Source organism: Pongo pygmaeus, chromosome 3 (genome assembly GCF_028885625.2).
Source record: "Pongo pygmaeus isolate AG05252 chromosome 3, NHGRI_mPonPyg2-v2.0_pri, whole genome shotgun sequence".
NCBI classification, from domain to species: Eukaryota; Metazoa; Chordata; class Mammalia; order Primates; family Hominidae; genus Pongo; species Pongo pygmaeus.
In genome coordinates, this window is record NC_072376.2 from 149,230,657 (window position 1) to 149,242,794 (window position 12,138).

Below are 12,138 nucleotides of genomic sequence, written 5' to 3' on the forward strand. Positions count from 1 at the left end.
CTCCTTTCTTAAACCATATACCAAAATTAATTCAAGATGGGTTAAAGACTTAAAATGTAAAACCTAAAAATTTAAAAATCATAGAAAATAACCTAGGGAATACTATTCTGGACATAGGCAGTGGCAAAGATTTCATGACAAAAATGCCAGAAGCAATTGCAACAAAAACAAAAATTGACAAGCGGGCCTAATTTAAAGAAAGAGCTTCTGCACAGCAAAAGAAACTATCAACAGAATAAACAGACAGCCTATAGGATGAGAGAAAATATTTGCAAACTATGCATCTAACAAAGGTCTAATATCCAGAATCTATAAGGAACTCTAAAAAATTAACAAGCAAAAAAGAAAAAAACATTTTAAAAAATGGACAAAGAACATTTACAGCCACTTCTCAAAAGAAGATATATACATGGCCAACAAGCAAATGAAAAAATGCTCCACATCACTAATCATTAGATAAATGCAGATCACAACCACAATGAGATACCATCTCACACCAGTCAGAATGGCTATTAGTAAAAGTCAAATAATATTAAATGCTGTTGAGGTTGCAAAGAAAAAACACACATACACTGCTTCTTGGAATGTAAATTAGTTCAGTCATTGTGAAAAGCAGTGTGGTAATTTCCCGAAGAACTTAAAACAGAATTACTATTCTCCCCAGCAATTACATTATTGTGTATATACCCAAAGGAATATAAATAATTCTGCCAAAGACATATGCACATCTATGTTCATCACAGCACTGTTCACAATGGCAAAGACATGGAATCAGCCTAAATGTTCATCTATGATAGACTGGATAAAGAAAATGTGGTAATATATACACTATGGAATATTACACAGGTATAAAAGAGAATGAAATAATGTTCTTTGCAGCAACAAGAAGCAGCTGAAGGCCATTATCCTAAGCAACTAAGGCAGGAAATGAAAACCAAACACCACATGTTCTCATTCATAAATGGGAGCTAAACATTGAGAACACATGGACACAAAGAAGGGAACAACAGACACCAGGGTTTACTTCAGGGTGATGTGAGAGGAGGGAAAGGATAGAAAAACTACCTTTTGGGTACTATTCTTATTACCTGAGTGATGAAATAATTTGTACACCAAACTTTGTGACACGCAATTTACCTACATAACAAACCTGTACATGTAACCCTGACTCTAAAATAAAAGTTAAAAAAAAAATCTTGCCTGGGTTGAGTGGTGCATGTCAGTAATCCAAGCACTTTGGGAGGCCAGCGTGGGTTGATTGCTTAAGCCCAGGAGTTTTGAGACAAGTCTGGGCAACACAGTAAAATCCTATTTATAAAAAAACAAACAAACAAACAAACAAAAACACTGCATGGTGGCGTGCACCTGTTGCCCCAGCTACTTGGGGGACTGAAGTGAGGGGAACACTTGAGCCTATGAGGTCAAGACTGAAGTAAGCCGTGATCTTGCCACTGCACTCCAAACTGGACAACAGAGCAAGACCGTGTCTCAACAACAACAACAAAAACAAAAATCTCAAAAGACTCAGTAATTTCAATTATGTAAATTGAATGGAAATTCAGCAAGATTTGTTGTCCACTCTGTTCACTCCTGAAAATCAGCCTCATTACACTTTCAACCATTCTTAGCTTGATTGTGAAGAGGTAAAAAAGTCCTGGATCCAATAAGAAGACTGTTTACAAAACACTTATACTCAGTTCAAATAAATGTGCACATGTATTACATAACAATGAAATATGAGATTACAGATTTTCAGATAGGAGAAAACATATGATTTCATCTTCAGAAATGTGTTTTAAACTATGTCAACAAACCGCTCGGAAGAAATGGATGCGTTTGACACTAATTCATGCTAACCCAACCAAGGTTCTGTCTATGCATTTCCTTCATACTCAATATGATAAGAAATTACCCTTTGACAGGGTCATATTCATTACACATTTAACTGAATAAATAAAGAGACCACATTGTTCAGTCTTGTTCTGTAGTTGCATCCAAGCAGACAGATATAGTAAAAAAAAAAAAAAAAAAAGAAATGCCATCCTTTAATTAAAATATTCCCAAAATTCTGACTAGGCTCTAAAGGCACAGCCCAGAACAATCCCTTTTCTGTGATAGCCACTCCTGCTTCAAATTATCTCAGTTTAAGGGACTACTTATTACTTTCTTAAAAGTAAAAATATATAGAGTTTAGTCATTATTTTCTTCCCTGAATATCATAACATTTTCTTGAGGTAGGTTTATTACTTTTCACCAAAGAAAGAATTCCCTTTGGAATAAATGGAGTTGCCTCTTACTACAGACAGAATTTGGAGATGGTCTCAAATATTTTCAGGTCTCTATACCACTTTTCTTCAATTATTCAATGAAACAGTAGTCTGGGAACTGCTGTGAAGCAATTTTGAAGATGTAAATTAAATTCCCAAATTGATATACCTAACAATAGAGAGATTATCTGGGTGAGCCTGACCTAATCACGCAAACTCTTTAAATCTGGGCCAGAGACAGAAGAAAGGAGAAAATTGATGCAACCTTGCTGGCTTAAAGATGGAGGGGGCCTTGTGGCACATAATGCAGTTGGCCTTTAGAATCTGTGAGTGGTCCTTAGGTAACAGTCAGAAAGGAAAAGGAGACCTCAGTCCCACAAAGGCAAGCAACTGAATTCAATGCGGAGGTGGATTTTCTAAAGAACCTCCAGATCAGAAATCTGATGTCAGATGATGCCAACCTCTTGGTGTCAGTTTTTGATACCCCAAGGAGACGTCCCAACCGTGTGCTGCTTGGCTTCTGATCTACAGATACTGCAAGGTAATATTTTCCTGTTTTAAGCTGCTAAAATGTTGGTAATTTATTACATAGCAATAGAAAAATAATATACCTCTGCACATTTTTCATCTATGAGCTATTCCCAATCTTCATATAGACAAAATATTTTCAAGTGATATCTATATTATAAATATAGAAGAATGTGTAACAGTTTTAACATTTCAAAAAAATTCCTTGTAGATATACTATGTAAACATTATTTTAGTATGATCATACCATAATGAGAATTATCTTAATCTTTTCTTCAAATCCATGTTTTAATGCTATTATAAATATTGTATCACCTTTAGTCATTGTGCTTTGTAACTACTGAAAAAAGTTACAAAATTCTAAGCTTTGACAATTTTTCAAAGCTTATAGTCAAATAATATAATAAAAGTCACCTAACTTGCTGCTAAGAGAGATTGTTATGATCCTCCTTGATAACTTTCCAGTAACACTCTCTAAGTAACTATTTTTGGTTAAAAATTGAAACATATTTACATTCTTTAATTCCTATACTGTGTAATTTCTAAACAGACAAAAATATTTAGTCAGCTAAATTTAACTATGTTATGAAATGTTTACTTCTTGTGTTTACCTAATATAGCTGTCAACAATTCTGTATGAGTTGTAGATTGAACTTATATTTGGTTATATGCAGTTTTATGACTACAGATGCCTGACTTTTGCCAAGACTAATCTTAAATATGGTGACAGTAAAAATTATATTTGTTTGAAATGCATTGTTTCATCATGGATGCCACACAGAAACCGACAGACTTTTACTATGGACACCATATAAAAGATGGTACTTCCAAGTACCAGCTACAAATGCCCCAAGACAAGTTTTGTTTGATGTTGTTGTGCACTATGTATCTGTGTATTCAGTTTGCTTTAAAGTCTCTATTTGAAAATTCCATTTTCAAGTTGATGGTGTTTTAAAGTAATGATGTAAAAGTAGTTAATAGTTCTAATTATGACACACATTTTGACAGGAAGTCATTATTATTTTAGACTCAGTAGATGGACCTTTAATATACTTCCAAAAGAATGAAACCTTCCTAGGACCAGAACATAGGCTGACATCAAACTTTTCAATATTTTACAAATTATAAAATTTTAAAGATAATTCTATACAGTTTTTAAGATGTGTGATACTCAGTTACTTGCCTCAGAAAATTGGGATTACATTTATAGTTTCCTATCATTTTCATCAACTGAGGATGTTATTTGGGTAACAATAAATAGAAAAGAATGAGTAGCCTAGTAGTATTCTTTATAACTAAAACAGATAGGTTAAAACATCCTAAACTCAACAGCAGACAATCTGAACACAAAAAAGATTATAAATATGAATGTAAATCACAGGTATATCCAGCATGCCTGCATTTAGTATACTGGTATGTTGATCTCTATTGAATGTAGTTTTTAAATCTTAGCTCTATTCTACTATAATAATTGTAGGGGATCCATTGAGAGGTCAATTAAAGTTGAATAACTAAATTCCAGGCCAAAATTTTTAAGGAATCAGGGTTATAGTTCACTACATATTAAAAGCAGTTCCTTAAACAATTTAGAGTAATGGCTTAGGGTTCTGTTGGTAGCTATTAGTATTACTGACTGTGAAGCAGTTCCTTGATTTAATTGGCAAACACTTGTTCTTTTCATTTACAAGCAAAATTAGCACCTACACTCTTGCCAATAAATTAGACATTGTACCTACCTTGAAATGAGCACCACTAACTACTGATTGTAATTACAGCAGATAACCTATCACACTTGTCTAAGGCCTCTGGTTCTGGTGCTTATACTCACCTTAGAAAATAAAAGGAACTGATGTATCCTTGATATAACAAGTTCCTTTGTAAATGTCACACTCTTTTTGGTAAACATTTGATGCAGTAATGCACCAAATAATATTTTTATTGTACTGTATATTTTGAATGGAGTTCCACTGCTTGTAAGACAACGGATACAAAATATAATTTAGTGGAAGTTTGCTATGTAATTGGTTTTGCAAATATACAAGGCATAATTTTATTCATATGGCTGCCTAAAATCTGTAGGAGTACAACTTGTTAATACTCTTTTAGAAAACAGTAATAGCCTTATGTTGTTTAGGACCAAAGTGGTACATTTGAGATTTTGAAATTTTATGCTAGCAGTCTTCCTAAACACACAGACATACACACACACACACACACACAAACACGCACACACAATTGGCAAAAAGAAAATTTAATCTGAGTCACATCTAAGAAAATATGGCCATATTTAGAATAAATTTACTAAATGGTGAATTACTAGTCCACTAGCTAGTCTGGGACAATATAATCTAGATATCTATATATAGCAATCCCTGGAGTGATTCTTTACATGTCTTTAAAGACATTAGGAAAATGAAGATGACAAAACATTTAAGTGAGAACGTCTGAACACAAATTTTTAAATTCACATAGAAATTTATCTTTTTTATTTGTTTGTTTGTTTTTTTGTTTGTTTTTGAGACAGAGTTTCCCTCTTGTTGCCCAAGCTGGAGTGCAGTGGCACGATCTCGGCTAACCTCAACCTCTGCCTCGCGGGTTCAAATGATTCTCCTGCCTCAGCCTACTGAGCTGGGATTACAGCCATTTGCCACCACACCCGGCTAATTTTGTATTTTTAGTAGAGATGGGGTTTCTTCATGTTGGTCAGGCTGGTCTCGAATTCCCGACCTCAGGTGATCCACCCGCCTCGGCCTCCCAAAGTGCTGGGCTTATAGGCGTGAGCCACCGCCCCCAGTCAAAATTTATCTATTTTTAAAACTAAAATAAATAAGTAATTACAATATTTAATTTGTGACTCTATACAGTGTTTAATCATCAATTTTTAATTCTCTCTCACCAAACACGGCCTACTCAGCACCTGGATTTGACCTCATCTGGACTACTAAGTGGGAGAGAGTTGGGCTTCATTGAGTCGGTATAGTGAGGTGTTGAGCAGGGTTTGGGATTTGTTGCTACTCTGGTGCCCTGCAGTGACTTGCAATGTTACTGTTATAGGTCCTGGGCCTAGGACTGTTCTCTGTCCCTTCTCCAACAGCAGGGTTATAATTGTTCATTTTTTATTTTTTTTTTCTCTTACTCTATGAGAGAAGCTTCCAGGTAAGCCTGAGGTCATGTCCCTTTCTCAGCTGCAGGCATTGTTCCTTCACACCTGCACCACTGACAGAGGCTTTCTGGATATTTCTTCTTCCCTGTGTCTTTTCCATGAATACTAGGTGGACATTCATGAGAAAATGATCTGCAAAGAGCTCTTTTGTCTGGCGCTCTCAGGGGTCTCATACTGTCCCACTGTCCCACACCTGACCTTTAGCAATTTGTTTAAACTGTATCGATTTCTTCTTGCCTACTCTTAGAGTGGCCTTACACTATGTTCTACCACGTTATGTCCCGGGAGTCACTGCTTGTTCCTGGCCATTGGTTGCTCTGGGACCTCAGCTTTCTGTCAGTTTTAAGAATAGTACAGATTTTGCTTGTTATTCTGCTTTTTTTTTTGTTTCAAGGTGCAGAGTAATATTCTTTTCAATTTTCTACATCCTAGAGAGAAATGACCTATGCATTTTAATCATTGAAACCTTTATTTTAAAAGACTTTAGAGTTAAATTAGAAGAATTTCATCTGGAATTTCAATTAATGTGGCACTTGGTTCGATTGTAAATCAATCAAGTACTAAATAGCCCCATGACAATTTTAATATTTATAACATATTGCAAAGATAACTTGGACGCTGGCTTTATATACAATACTTTTAAAAGCACATAAGAATTGTGTGGTTTTATTAACCTTTCTATATATGTTGTTTTGTGTGGAAATAGAACACAAATCAGAATTACAATCACCAGGTTGCACTCTTCTGAAGGAATGAAGGAGAAAATAATCCTATTAATATTGTAATATTTACTTTAATAATTTTTAAAAAACTTTCTGTCATTCGAAATGGTATGACTTAGTTGCAATATTGTATTTCTCTGATGTGTTAAATACTAACTAAGTCTTTACAATGGAAACAAACATATGGGTATATATACACAATGAAATATTATTCAGTCACAAAAAAAAGAATGAAATTCTATCATTTGCAGTAACATGGATGAGTCTGGAGGATATGTTAAGTGCAATAAACCAGGGACAGAAAGGCAAATATTGCATGTTTTCACTCATATGTGGGACTAAAATACAGTTAATTTCATGGAGATATAGAATACAATAGTGGTTACCAAAGGTGAGGAAATGTAGTGGGGGAGGTAGGAATAAAGACAGGTTGGTAAATTGACACAAAAATACAGTTAGATAGAAGGAATATGTTCTAGTGTTCAATAGCACTATAGGGTGACTATAGTTACCAATAATTATTGTATAATTCAAAATAGCTAGAAGAGAAAATTTAGAATGCTCCCAACACAAAGAAATGATAAATATTTGAGTTGATGGATATCCTTGTTACCCTGATTTCACCATTCTACATTGTATTCATATAACAAATGATCACATGCACCTCATAAATACATACAATTACTATGTATTAGGAACAAAAAAGATTCCACCACAATACTTCTGACACAATATCTTGACTAAACTTATTGCACTTATGAACCATTTTATTTGTTGAATCAACTTAAGACCATCTATTATGTGGTACTATACCGCTTAATCATTCTTATTCCTCAAAGTTCTTCTCTATATGGTCAAAAAACATTTTTTATTTGCAATCTAAATACATCCTTATCATTCTTATTTTGTATCTTTGTTAAATGTTACACATTCTCCCCCACCTATCATTATTCCTTTTCTCTTCATTTTTCCAAATATTTTCTTTCAGGATTTATCTAAATTATCATATGTTTCATAAATATTTCCCCAATTATTTTATTTCACATTATTCTCTCTTAGGTAAATTATCACTTTATTATTCTGTAGTTCATAGTTTCTAATTAGTAATCTAATTTGGTATATTTCACTCCAATTGTTGATGTGTTAATCATGTCTCCTCATGCAGAATATGAGGCTCCTGGAAAGCAGGTAATGCGTATATTTTAATTAAAGCATATAATTCCCTAACAGTATAAGTACTAACATAAACATTCAGCACCATATAATAGCCAGTAATTAATTGATCATTTGTTAATTATATAGTAAAAATTACATAGATATTTTTATTGTGGCATAAAATAAAATTTGTGTCTGCACACATAAAAAATTTAGTCACTGTAAGGATCAAAGTCAATTCAGTGAGAAAAAAAATATATATATATATATAATTGGACCAGTGTACTTATAAGATGTATAGTCTGAATCATTGTAATTTTATTATTTGTAATCACCGATTTAGTAACATTTATATAACTCTTATTATTGAATAAGAAAATATCAGATATGTCTTTATCTAAATGAACAAAAGTTCACAGATTAAAAGCCCTGGTTACCAAAGAAATCTTACAACAAAGCATTGAAATAATCTAAGTAAACTCAAATTCTTCTAAGAAGTGAGGCATTGTTTTCTGAATTGATAACAGGAATTACATTTAAGATCAACTTTGATGTAAGCTTGACTATCAAATCATAAATTAATATCTCCCAAATTTGGCCAGGCGTAGTGGCTCAGGCCTGTAATCCCAGCACTTTGGGAGGCTGAGGCAGGCAGATCACTAGGTAAGGAGATGGAGACCATCCTGGCAAACACGGTGAAACCCCGTCTCTACTAAAAATACAAAAAATTATCCAGGTGTGGTGGTAGGTGCCTGTAGTCCCACCTACTTGGGAGGCTGAGGCAGGAGAATGGCATGAACCCGGGAGGCTGAGCTTGCAGTGAGCTGAGATTGCGCCACTACACTCCAGCCTGGGTGACAGTGCAAGACTCTGTCTCAAACACACACACACACACACACACACACACACACACAAAATCTCCCAAATTTTACTTCATATTTTATTAAACTCATTCTTATATAGATATTTTAATATCTACATCATTAATTCTACTTGTTTCTTTTACATTTGCAGTAAACTTTTTATTTTTGTATACTTTTACATTTATAGAAAAGTTTGAGAATGGTGTGAACCAGGGAGACAGAGATTGCAGTGAGCCAAGATCGCCCCACTGCACTCCAGCCTGGTGACAGAGCGAGACTCCGTCTCAAAAAAAAAAAAAAAAAAAAAGAGAAAATACTAAAGCATCCCCATACAACAAAAAGCCTGTTTATCTTAACATCTTACACAATATCAGGCATGATTTTTTTTTTTAACTCATCCATGTTTCTGTTTATATATAGGATAACAAATTCAGGAACAATGGGAAAGTAATATATAAAACCTTAATAGGAAATACAATAGAGATTACAAAACACTACCATTTGATTTTTTATGCAAATACTTCAATAGTCCAATATTTTTACTCACTTGATAAATAAAGCACATGACTCGAAATGCTAAATAATTCTGTTAGTCTAAATCTTTTAAAGAATAAAATGTTGGTGAAAAACCAAAATTGTTTATTAAGGTATTATGTATGACCTTGTTTATTATCTATCATAGACAGCAAGATGATCATAGTTAATAACAATTTAAGCTTTACAGAATACTGTTTTAGGCCCAATATTGATATATTAAATGAAGGTATCAGAGAACCTTTTATTTATGGCATCAGGTTATAAAGATTTATTCAAAACCATTTTTGTCAAAGTTTAAACACTGGAACAAAAGTCAAATTGTTTCTAAATGAGACGCAAAATGATTCTTGCCAATAGTACAAATTTTGTCCCATGGGTAATACTATTGCCTTTTTCTTTTTTAAAAAAATTATTTCGATTTTTATTCAGATTCAGGGAACACATGGGCAGGTTTGTTAGCTGGGTATACTGTGTGATGTTGAGGTTTGGGGCACGGATGATCCTGTCACCCAGGTAGTGAGCAGAGTCCCCATTAGGTAGTTTTTCAGCTCTTGCTCCCGCTCCCCACCCTATCTCCCTAGTGTCTATTATTCCCATGGGTCCTCAGGTATTACTATTTTCAAATTTTTTTCTTTACATGAAACTACCGAAAGCAAAAGTATGTCATGCTTATAGGTTACTCTGTACATTTATCATTCTATTAATAAACATCTTAAGTAATTAAGTAGTATATTAAGGCCATAAACCAAGTCATTATCTCCTATTCAAAGGACTACTGCTATTCAATCATTTAGAAAATTCATTTTAGGCAGGACGCAGTGGCTCACGTCTGAAATCTCAGCACTTTGGGAGGCCGAGGTGGGTGGATCATGAAGTCAAGAGTTGGAGACCATCCTGACCAGCATGGTGAAACCCTGCCTCTACTAAAAATACAAAAATTAGCTGGGCGTGGTGGTGTGTGCCTGTAATCCCAGCTACTCAGGAGGCTGAGGCAGGAGAATTGCTTGAACCTGGGAGGCAGAGGTTGCAGTGAGCTGAAATTGAGCCACTGCACTCCAGCCTGGGCGACAGAGAGAAACTCTGTCTTAGAAAAAAAGAAAATTCATTTTAATGGGTTATGTTACAGGGTTGAAGTCAGCCTACAGACACAAAATAGGTTAACTGAACTTTTTTTTTTTTCGTATCAGGTTTTAATTTTTTCATTGGAACAGGATTTGGGGGTGGGGATACTAAATGTGGCAGGGTTCAACAAATTTACATTTTATCAAAATAAGGTTCTTAAAGAATACAATGATGGCATATGCTTTAACTTTTATAGCACAAACCCTCATATTAATTGATGGTCACAGAAAAATACTGTAATGCTTTAAACAAAAGTTTTAAAATACATCAATGACACAAGTTGCAAACAAAATGCAGAGATCAAAATACTTAACTGTCCTTTCATCAAGCTTTTACAAACACAGTCTTCGCTGTCTGAGCAAATCAGTTTTAGTTTCTTCATGGTTCTCCTTCTGTCTTTTAACATGACACTTGTCCGGTTGTTGAATTTATAATGCAATAGTATTTTAGACCAGTTTCCCTCTCCGTATTTCCTCACACCAGATCGCAAATTCTTGTCTTCTTCCCAAAGCCATGCCTGTCTTTTCCCAGCTCGATGTTTTTCAGGAGTTACCGGTTGACTCTTTGAAACAGGTATTCTGCTTTCAGTGGCTGTTCTGCTTTCTTTTTTCTTTTTTGTACTTTGAAGAGTTCCTACTCTTCTTTCTTTCTTATTAAGGTCTTGTTGCTGCGTTCCATGTTGCAACTTGGATAAGAAAAGATTCTTGTGAGACCTTTTTCTTGTATCCAAATTAGCTTCAGTTTCCATTTCAACATCATTACCATTAGATTTATCTTGAGAAGTTATTGTTCTTCTTCTTTTACTTTCTACTACTTTTGCTGCTGCCTTCATTACAAAGGTTGATGATTTTTCACTTAGCACATAATTCACATAACTCTTAATTTTCTCCATCATGTGGTTGTACCTGAAGTGTTGAAAAAAGGAATGAAATGTATCTTTCTGAGAGATTATCATAAGCAATTTGCTTTTGAGAGGCATATGAAAATTTGGATCGCCAAATATTCTTTCAAAGACTTCTTCTGCTTCTTTAAAGTTGCCATTTTCCATACAAACAGCTGTAGCCTGAATTTTAATTAAACTCTGTATTTCTTCGTGAAGTTGGTCATGTTCCTTTTCAATTGAACCCCAAATCATCAGGGCTGATTCCAAGGGTATAATTCGTTCATCATTTTCAAACTGTGCATCAAGGGTTTTTCCTGCTGCAATTCTTGTCAAAAACTGACATATGTATATTGTTCTCAACTGGTAAGCGGTTAGACTGGATAGTCCATGAGTAATAGCCTCTGCGCTGCTGCGGGTCCGGCGGAAGTCCTCGGAGCGGCCGTCGCGGAAAGCTGGGTAAAGAGAGAGGCAGACGAAATCGAGCATCCAGCCGGCAGCCACGGCCTTGGCCTCGGCCACCAGGCCCACGTCCTCCTCCTCCTCCTTGGGGGCCCCCACCTGCACCTGGCACTCGAACTGCTCCTCGTCGTTGCTCTCTGTTTCTGCCATCCGCTCCTTGGTAGTGTGGGCATCCCTACCAGCCGCACAACCCCGCGGGCTCGGGGCCCAATATCAGGCATGATTTTTTAAACTACACCTATTTTTCCACAAAGTTCGATTCTCTAAGCTTTTGTAAGTTTTTTTGTAAAAAACGAACTGGTTGAGTTTTTGAGCCACGAATTTGTCTTTATATCAGTATAGATTTTGCACTATATTATGCAAAGTTAAGACTGTGGCAAATTAAATAGATTAATATGCATTTAATAATAAGTACATTTATCCAAATGTCTAAATCATA

The 12,138-nt window shown here is 35.0% G+C and overlaps 1 pseudogene; it reads right to left on the reverse strand.

Moving 5' to 3' along the window:
* Positions 1-10,830: 10,830 nt before the first annotated feature.
* On the reverse strand, positions 10,831-11,909 carry LOC129034602 (telomeric repeat-binding factor 1-like; annotated as a pseudogene).
* Positions 11,910-12,138: the final 229 nt, after the last annotated feature.